Raw genomic sequence first — 10,601 nt, 5'->3', positions numbered from 1 at the left:
TTTGGGGAGACCAGAGGGAACCAAAACCCTGGAATTTTTGGCTGGTGGCAGCGAGGTCAAATCTGAGCTGGTAATTAAGCTTAGAGGGGTTCATGCAGGCACCCAGATTTCTGGACGCTAAGGTCCAGATTTGGGAAAGATGCTTATGATAGAAGGTAATCTTTACGCCTCTGTAATTGTCTGTGTTCCTTGCTGATATGTCCATTTTGGAGGTTAACAAGAGAGAGGCTGCTTTGGATCCCTCTCCATGTCTGTCTTTCTATGAAAGAATCTGCCCTGGGTTTGACAATTGTGTGAGGGGAAGCCTCATTAAGATGCTCCCTTGATGTCATTCTTATGCAACTGACTTTAGGCAAGTAGGGTTGAGAACTCAGAGTTGTCTCTGACAGGTACTGAGAGTGGAAAATACCCCACTTAGAACGGATAAAAGCCACTAAAAGCAGTTCTACACTTAAGAAGCTGCAGCAGTGCAGCTGCACCAGTGCAGCGCTTTAGTGAAGATGTTACTATGCCAAAGGGAGAGCTGCTTCTGTCAGTGTGGTTAATCCAGCTCCATGAGTGGCAGTAGCTATGTCAACAGGAGAATCTCTCCCCTTGACATAGTGCTGTGTATGCCAGTGGTTCTCAATCTGGGGTCCAGGGACAACTGGTGGGCCCTGAGCAGGTTTTAGGGAGTCTGCCAAACAGGGCCAGCATTAGACTTGCTGGGGCCCAGGGCAGAAAGCCAAAGCCCCACCACATGGGGCTGAGCCTGGGATTCCAAGCCCTGCCACCCAGGGCTGAAGCCGAAGCCTAAGCAACTTAGCTTCTCAAGGGCTCCCTGTGGCATGGGGACATAGGCAGTTGCCCTGCTTGCTACTCCTAACACTGGCCCTTGCTTTTATATGCAGAAAAACAGTTGTTGTGGCCCAGATGGGCCATGGAGGTTGTTATGGCATGTTGTGGGGGCCTCAGAATGAAAAAGTTTGAGAACCCCTGGATTGGTATAAATTTGTCGCTCACTGTGTGGATTTTTCACAACCCTGAGTGATGTAGTTATAATAATGTAAGTTTGCAGTAAAACAACAAGGAGTCTGGTGGCACCTTAAAGACTAACAGATTTATTTGGGCATAAGCGTTCATGGGTGAAAAACCTCACTTCAGGTTTTTTACCCACGAAAGCTTATGCCCAAATAAATCTGTTAGTCTTTAAGGTGCCACCAGACTCCTTGTTGTTTTTTGTGGATACAGATTAACATGGCTACCCCCGATACTTAAGTTTGCACTGTAAACCAGGCCCAAAGCAAATTTGGCTGGCTCAGGATTTCAGATGCTATCAATGCCCAGTTCTGTGAGTGTGGTCTTCTCGTTCACTTTCAGATCATCAGACAAATATGCCTTTATTTATAAAATCGCATAGTTTGAAGGAGGTGTTTGGTGAAATGAGTCTCAAACCAACTTGGACTGAAATTTGCCCAAATTACAAAAGCCAGGATCATGGTTAGCACTAACTGGTCATCTTGGCAGACTCTGCATACACCACAAATTATAAATGCACGTGGCTGTGAATATTGTACCATTGACCTTAGAGGTGGTCTCTCCAGGGTAAAGCCAGGGCATATTGGTAACATTACATGGGAAACTTCCACTGTTGTGCTCCATGTTCCATTTTATTTGTCAATAAAGAGGGGCTTTCAACATCTAATCTGACACCTTTTATGAAGACAAAAACTCACTTAAAATTATGATGTGAAGAATTACTGTGTCTTGAACAAAGGCATTTAGCTAATATGCAGCATTTCAGAGCAAAAACATATAGTCTCGACTACCAACTCCTAATAAAGGACCCTTTTTTTGCTATTTTTACTCATGGTGATTAGTGCTTTACTTTGTAAGCAGCTCCCATTGATTTGAATAGGATTATATGCAGAGGTAACGTATTGTGAGGCAGGGTGGTAGAATTGGGCCCCAGACAGTTTTTGTTACACTAACAAATAACTGTTTCAGTTTTTGATATGTTTGAAATTTAGGGACAAACTTAGGTTTTAAATATTCTTGCATATAAAAAATGAGAGCTTGTTTACAACTGGAAGAATTGGTATAGTGTAATCTGAATTAAGAAATAAGGAACAGCATAGTAAAAATCTATTAAGACTCGAAAAGGAGATCAATATAAAATACACTGAGGAATCAATGCTGATGTTTTCTTTAGAAAAATTGCTGCACTGATTGTCATGATGTCACCGTCACTATGACAACATTATGACAAGAACTAGTCACTCTAGGCTACCTTGTAAAAGGATCTGTCATCTATATTTTTGTATAAAAAGTAATAGAAATGAGAACATCTCGCTTAGTACAAGCCTTTAGTCATGGTACGGTTAGATGATTTGATGTAGACATTGGATCAAGGTGTATTCAAGCCAAAGATAAGGTCACCTGACATGAAAGGAAAGGTAAGAACAATTTATTATCCAAGCAGTATATGCTTTTACTTTTTCAGTCCATCAGAATAAAGAGAAAAGGAATATTTTCATATTTGTATAAATAACTTTATTTGAATGCAGAAAAATATTTTCATGTTAAATTTGTTACAAGTGTAGTAGGAGTGTGCACTTGAGGAAGTACGTCACATTTTTGCACTGAAATAATTGCAGTTCAGTTTGTTTTTCTGTTTAGTTGTTTTCACCTTTGTCATTTAAAACAATCTTTCAATCTCTTCCTTTTTTAATTCCTGCATGACTTTCAGATTTTTTTGTGCCATGTTAGTTTTAGCCACAGGGCCTTTGATGTACTGGACTTCAGTCATATTGTAAAATCCATAATCCTAGATTTTTTTCTCAAATCACTTGGCTTCCACTATCTCCTATTTTTAAATGCTCATTTCCCACATCAGAAATATTATACTGCTGCTGGCAAAAGCTTCTCGTGAAGATCTTAGTCATTAGGAATATCACAAGTTTAGCAAAATCTTTCTTAGTTGCATTTTTGCAGCTGGTCCAGTTTTCTACAGCACAGAGCCAAAATTATGACATTAACTGTTTAGGAATATGTAACACTACATAATAATGGCATGGAAATATAACCAAATGACATTTTCCCTAGCAGTCAGTGTTTTGTGTTCTTATTAAATCTGATTAAACTCTTCAAGGGGATCCTTCGCATGTTGTGTCTCTGTCCTTTAACACACAAGCCTAATTCAATAGCACTGGCTTGCTCCATCTTGATTTCACTTATTTATTACATAAGTTCAATGGGAGAAAATTTCTAAATGTGGACAGCTCACAGTGACCTCCTTCAGTTTTGCTATGAAACCAGCAGAAATAGTGAAACGATATGACACTCATTTTCAAACATCCCTACAGGAACAAAAGCAATTACATTTGTGATTAAGATTTAATAGGATTGCTTTTTACATGAATCCATAACTTCTTTTATTTTACCTTGGAGGATAGGTTATTTCAAGTGAATGGGAAAGGAATATAAGCCAAAAAATGTTATCATTCATGTTGTATTCATATTGAAATGAAACTTCAACAATGTACATGATTTAGGCAATATCTGTGTAATTCGACTTTGGGGATGTACATGAATGGTCAGTCTTAAAAAAACACCACATCACAGATAAAGGGGGGAAAGGAGATTAAAATCTTGGCAGTAAACTTAATAAATAAAGTTGTAAATGTTGCCAAAGATTATTACTATGAGGTCTAGCAATGCATACAGACGGGCCAAACTGCTTTTCTACCGTGCATCTTAAGCAACTAGAAGAAGCATCTTAGTAAATTATCTCTCTTGAGCAAGATAAAAGATGAATTGCTGCTCTGAAAAACTTGCTTCTTCCCTTTTCAAAAAATAAAGGGGGCATGGGGGATGAGGGGGTAGGGAGAGGAGAAGCTTTCCCCAAAGAACACTGTAGAAAATAAAGAATACTTGTTTCTACAATAAATTACCAAGGCGCTAAGTCACTCTCCATGAAACCAACCACAGTTGTGTATTCTCTATCATTAACTTAAAGTACCAGCGTGGTAGAATATAAGTTCAATTTCTTTATAAAGCCTGGCTTAAGTGGTTTTCATTAGTTCCCCTTGCACCTGGAGTGAAAGTAACTTAAAGGACTTACTGGTAGGCTGGAGTCCTGAGCGGGCATGGCCTCAACTGGAAGAGGCATGGCCTCAATGGGAAGAGGCAGGGCCTTTCAATATTTAAAGGCCCTGGGACTCTGGCTGGGACGAGACGTGGGGAGCTGAAGGTGGGCAGGTGAAATGGTTAAGGAAGGAATCATGATGTGTACTGATGAGTTATTGCTGGATAATTCCCAGATGAGTTAAATTAATAAAATTGTAGACTAATTAAATCTTGTATCTTGTTTTTCTTCCCACATGCTTGGGACAAAGGCATTATGGCAGTGGTGGGCAACCTGTGGTCTGTGGGCCACATGCAGCCCACCCTGGTAATCCCCTGGCAGGCCGTGGGATAGTTTGTTTACACTGACTATCCTCAGGCATGGCTGCCCATAGCTCCCACTGGCTGCAATTTGCTGTTCCCGGCCAATGGCAGTGCAGGAAGCAGCAGTCAGTATGTCCCTGCAGCCCGCGCCACTTCCTGCAGCTCACATTAGCCAGGAACAGCGAGCCACAGCCACTGGGAGCTGTGGATGGTCAATGTAAACAAACTGTCCCATGGTCTGCTGGTGGATTACCCTGACGGGCCACAGGTTGCCAACCACTGCAGTATGGTCTAGTGAAGTGGCTCTCAGCCTCTTCTATACACTTAACACATTACTTCAGAAAAACCTTCTGGACTCCCCTTCATCTAGAAGGCAATAAAAAAAACCCTTTGTTTCAGGTTTAAACTAATTTCTAACGGTTCGGGATTAGGATGAGACTTCTGTGGGGGCAAATTGTTTACAGTGGGGTTCTTGCACCTTCCTCTGAAGCAGCTGGTGTTGGCTCCTGTCAAAGAGAGGCTACTGGAGAAAATGGACTATGGGTCTGATTTAATATCCAGACCCATAGTCTGGATATTGGGATGGTGTTGGGATGAAGACACGTAGGCTGGTTGTGACCCCTTGCATTTATTTGTAATTGGGGCCGCCTGTCCATATAGGCGAACTAGGTGGTCGCCTACGGTGCCAAGGTATGGGGCGCCAAATTCGAGGAAAAAAAATCAAATTTAAAAAAATGAAAAAAGGAAAAGAAAAAAATACAAATAACGAAGATGTCGTTATTTCAATTCCTGTGTGAATATGGACGGAATATGAAATATAATTCATTTCTCTAGATTTCTGAGAATTTATTAATATGTCAAATCTTTTATGTACTGCAAAAATAAATAATATTTTAGCAAAAAAAAATTTCAATTTGCAATGTAGGGTCAAGATGACCCACTCCGCAATTTTGATAAGCAATAACTCAGCCACAATGAAACACATCTGCCAGTGGCTAAAGCTGCAGTGCTAGTGACACCTAACTCGAATATACATCAAGGTCGCATAGCTGGAAATTCATGTAGAGCGGAGATATCGCGAGTTGATACATGTCAAATGGTCATTTTAACACAGGTTGCAGGTAGATGGTTAAGAATCAAGCAAATAGTGTGGAAAATTGTTTCTAGGTGTCAAAGAATAAAGAAATCATCTTTCAGCATTATAAATTCAAAATGTGAGTATATTTAAGCATTATTAAACCTTAGCATTATTATCTGGCTGTATAATTATAAACTTTTCTGTGTTATAACTGGTTCACATATAATAAACAAGATCCATAAAAGAAAAGTGACAGTATAATATAGACTAAAAAAGTGATGATGTCATACTCCAAGCGGGAGGAAGGGGATTACTTTCCAAACAACCAGTGTTGGGTTATAATGTCGAAAAAGATCATTTTGTATCCACGTAAATGCTGTAACTGTTTTAATAGGTAAGTGAGTGTATGTTACTAATCACTGGATCTTTAAGCAGTGAGAAGATGTGTTGGAATGGCTGCAATGTGATTTAAATTTGCCAATCATGTGGTTGTCAGTCATCCTTAATGCTATAATGCTTGCAGTCGGGAGCACAGTACATAACTATTCAAATGCCCCATGGCAGAAAGAGGAAAAAGAAAACCCTCAGGAGCTGAGTATCTTAAACGAAAGGCTGAGAAGTAAAAAGGACCAAGCAAAACAGCAGGTATCCTTCCTGAAATATCTCCTCTTTAATCCAAATAAAGATGGAAGCAGTTCACAGTACCCAGATGAAGGAATTTTACTTGGAGAGGAGGAATGTTTTCAGAATTGGAAAGAACTTGAATTAGGATTGAAAAAAGAAAAAACTATCAAAAATTTACATGGGATCAAGGAAAATGAATATTGGCAACAAATATTAGAGCATCTGATTGCTTTAGTGAGAGTTCTCGGTGGGCAAAATTTAGCATTCTGTGGCCGTGGTAGAAATGAAAAATTACACACTCCAGGTAATGGAAACTTTTTAAAGTTTGTTGAATACCTAGCATTATTTGATCCAGTCATGAAGGAGCATCTACGTAAAATAACTGAAACACAGGTTCATTATTTAGGGAAAAAAATGCAGAATGACCTGATTCAAATCCTAGCAAATGCCATTAAAAAGAAAATTGTAAAAACTGCCCATTCTGCAAAAAACTTTTCAATAATACTGGACTGTACAGCAGATCTAAGTCATGTTGAACAAATGACGATCATTTGTTTTGTCGATATGGAAGTCTTCAGATGAGGATTAATGTTGAAGTGCTCATAAAGGAACATTTTTTGGGTTTTGTACCACTGAAGGAGACGACTGGAGCATTTCTGACTGAAACTATTTTACAAGAGCTTGAAACAATGTCATTATCTGTTGAAAACTTATGTGGCCAAGGCTATGATAATGGAAGAAATATGAAGGGTAAAGAGAATGGTGTGCAAAGGAGAATGATGGAAATCAATTCTAGGGCTTTTTTTGTTCCTTGCAGTGCACATTCTCTAAATTTGGTTTTCAATGAGGCTGCTAGATGCTGTTTGGAGGCAAGCAGTTTTTTTGACCTGGTGCAACATGTTTGTTTTTCTCAGGCCTGGTCTATACTACGCGTTTAAACTGAATTTAGCAGCATTAAACCAATTTAACCCTGCACCTGTCCACACAACGAAGCCCATTATATTGATATAAAGGGCTCTTTAAACCAATTTCTGTACTCCTCCCCGACGAGGGGAGTAGCGCTTAAATTGGTATTGCCATGTTGGATTAGGTTTAGTGTGGCCCCAATTTGATGGTATTGGCCTCCAGGAGCTATCCCATAGTGCACCATTTTGACCGCTCTGGACAGCAAACTGGAGTCAGATGCACTGGCCAGGTAGACAGGAAAAGCCCCGTGAAGTTTTGAATTTCATTTCCTGTTCGCCCAGCGTGGAGAGATCATCAGCACAGGTGACCACGCAGAGCTTATCAGATAACAATGCAGTCTCCTGAGAATCGAAAAAGAGCTCCAGCATGGACTGCACGGGAGGTACTGGATCTGATCGCTGTATGGGGAAAGGATTTCTTGATAATAGAACTCCATTCCAAAAGATGAAATGAAAAAACATTAGAAAAAATTTCCGAGGCCATGATGCAGAGAGGCCACACCAGGGACTCAGTACAGTGCCGTGTGAAAGTTAAGGAGCTCACACAAGCCTACCAGAAAACCAAAGAAGGAAACGGAAAGTCCAGGGCAGGGCTGAAAACATGCCACTTCTATGCTGAGCTGCATGCAATTCTAGGGGAGTCCGCCACCACTACCCCACCCCTGTCCATGGATTCCAAGGTGGGGCTGGTAATCTCAGCCATTGCTGAGGGTTCTGCGGATGGGGAAGATGAGGAGGAAGAGGACGACGAGCTTGTAGAGAGCACACAGCACTCCGTTCTCCCCAACAGCCAGGAGCTTTTTCTCACCCTGACGGAATTACCCTCCCAGTCCTCCCAAGCAACTATTCCAGACAATGAAGCCATGGAAGGGACCTCTGGTGAGTGTACCTTTGTAAATATAAGACATGGTTTAAAAGCAAGCGTTTTTTAATGATTAATTTGCCCTGAGGACTTGTACCGGCTGCGAATGCATCCCAGTTACTGGAAAAGTCTGTTAACATGTCTGGGGATGGAGCGGAAATCCTCCAGAGACATCTCCATGAAGCTCTCCTGGAGGTATTCCAAAAGCCTTTGCAGAAGGTTTCTGGGCAGCGCTGCTTTATTCCGTCCTCAATGGTAGGAATTCTGCTGTCCGGACCTGCATCGGTGATCTGTAACACCAAAGCTGCAGTCACTCAATATTCAAATGCAAAATGTGACCTTGTAGTGAAAACACATGTACTATGTAAGGTGAATAGTGTTGTTCACCATGAAAGAGTATGACCATTGTTCTCTAAAATGTATCTTTTTAAATACTTCTCTCCCTTTTTTCCCCTCGCTCATGCAGCTGCAAATTTTTCAAGCCTCCCTACTCTGTCCCGAAGGCTATCTCAGATAAGGTGATGGGGAAAAAAAGACGCGAGAAGAAATGTTGTTGGAAATCATGGAAGTGACCCGCGATGAAAGAGCTCATCTGAATGAGTGGAAGGACATGGTAGCAAAGTACAGGAAAGATGCTAGTAACTGTGAGGACAGGAGGGACCAACGTGAGAACAGGAGGAACGGCTCGAGATGAGAGGAGAGATGCTCGAGATGAGAGGTGGCGGCAGGAAGATCAGCGGTGGCGAGATGCAACTCTGGGGCTGCTGCGTGATCAAACTGACATCGTCTGGCATATGGTGGAGCTTCAGGAATGGCAGCAGGACCACAGAGTGCCGCTGCAGCCCCTGTGTAACCACCCTCCCCCCTCACCATGTTCCTTAGCCGCCTCACCCACCAGACGAGTAAGAACTTGTGGAGGTAAGCTCTGTGCACCCACCCACTCCACCCCAGTGGACAGCCCGACCAAAAGGCTCTCATTATTATGAAATTTTTTTAGTGGCCTTTTCCTTCCCTACTATCCTCCTCCTGAAATCCACCCGGGCTACCTTGTCAGTTCTCTCTCTCTTTTTATAATTAAGTAATAAAGAATACATGATTTTTAAATGAGTGACTTTATTTCCTTAGACAGCAAGCTGTGATCAAAGGGTTGAGTGGGTGGGTGCCTTACAGGGAATGAGTCAATCAAGGGGGGTGGGTTTAATCAAGGAGAAACAAACACAGTCACACTATACCCTGGCGCTTCAGGGCAGGGGAAAGCAAGTCACAAAGTTCCATGAAAGTGCCCTTACTCATGGGAAAGTTTCTCAGCCACTGGGAATCATCCCACACCCTCAACACTATGCGGTCTCACCAGTCTGTGCTTGTTTCCCAGGCCCAAAATCAGCGTTCAATGGGTAGAACCTGCCCCATTGCCAGCAGGATCTCCAAAGTGCAGGGGCCCGCAGTTTGACAGAATTCTGTGTCCATGTCCTCATCACTCTCGTTGCTGCTCTGCTGTAGCCGCTGCCGCCTCCTTGTCTGGCTTTGCAGGTCCCGGTTCAGCATTGACTGAACGAGAATGCTTTCCCCTTGCATAGAGTTGAATAGCAGCCTTACAGGAGCTGTGCTTACAACCCTGCCAGCTGCTAATGGAATGGGAGATGGATTCCACTTTCTACACACAGCCCCAAATCAGGCACCTAGATCTGAAGACTTTGAGCCGAATCCTGAGCTATTGTAAATGAGCATGGACTTGAATGAAGCTATTCTGGTTTACATCACTGGTAGATCTGATCTTAACTGTTAGGGGCTAAGTGCTGAGGTGGGATTTGCACTTGCAGAAAATCTAAATACCTCTAAACTTGAATCCAAATCCTGACTTGGTTTTGCAAAAGTAAATCTGAGCGGATCTCATCCTGCTCTTCTTTATGCAATCCACAAAGCAACCAGAGAGTTACTAGTAGAGCCCTGTAAACCTGCGAATATCCACTTTATATCTGCAGATGTGGATATCCATGGACTATGTTTGCTGATCCCAGATTGGATGCAGATACAAATTTTGTATCTGTGCAGGGCTTTAGTTACTAGATTTTGCTCAAAAGAAAATAAGCTTCACATTGTCAGAGGTGTTGCAGGCTAGGGGTGAATTGCACAGAGAAGCTTGTACAAGAGTAATTTCATTCCTTACTTTCATGGACACTACATTCACTCTCAACAGAAAAATATTTATTTGCACTATTATTGGGGTAAGCATGTCCTCAATTTTCTTACATACAATATGATATGCAAACAGAGTTTTCACTTTCATTAGGCATCCCTATGAGTGTAGAGATGATTCAAAGCAGATTGGTGGTAAGTACCTCTGCTGTGAATTACTGCTCAGAGATTCATTGTGTATGGTGGTTTATCACACACAATGCAAGGCCGTATATAGCAGCGGCTCCAGGCACCAGCGCTCCAAGCGTGTGCTTGGGGCGGCAAGCCATGGGGGGCACCTTGCTGGTCCCTGCGAGGGCGACAGGCAGGCTGCCTTTGTCAGCTTGCCTGCGGGAGGTCCGCCAGTCCCGCGGATTCGGTGGCAGGTACGACAAAGCTGCAGGACCGGCGGACCTCCCGCAGGCATGCCGCTGAAGGTTGCCTGACTGCCATGCTTGGGGCAGCAAAA

General features: G+C 42.3%; 1 long non-coding RNA gene across 1 annotated transcript; it reads left to right on the top strand.

Annotated features, from left to right (window-relative positions):
* Nucleotides 1-7,323: 7,323 nt before the first annotated feature.
* Nucleotides 7,324-9,061, top strand: LOC142046197 (uncharacterized). The gene is made up of 2 exons (XR_012655096.1): nucleotides 7,324-7,974; nucleotides 8,424-9,061. It is a non-coding gene; the product is annotated as an uncharacterized LOC142046197 (long non-coding RNA).
* Nucleotides 9,062-10,601: the final 1,540 nt, after the last annotated feature.

The sequence above is a fragment of the Chelonoidis abingdonii genome, chromosome 2 (genome assembly GCF_003597395.2).
Source record: "Chelonoidis abingdonii isolate Lonesome George chromosome 2, CheloAbing_2.0, whole genome shotgun sequence".
Classification (NCBI taxonomy): domain Eukaryota; kingdom Metazoa; phylum Chordata; order Testudines; family Testudinidae; genus Chelonoidis; species Chelonoidis abingdonii.
This window is presented reverse-complemented; position numbering and strand designations above follow the sequence as displayed.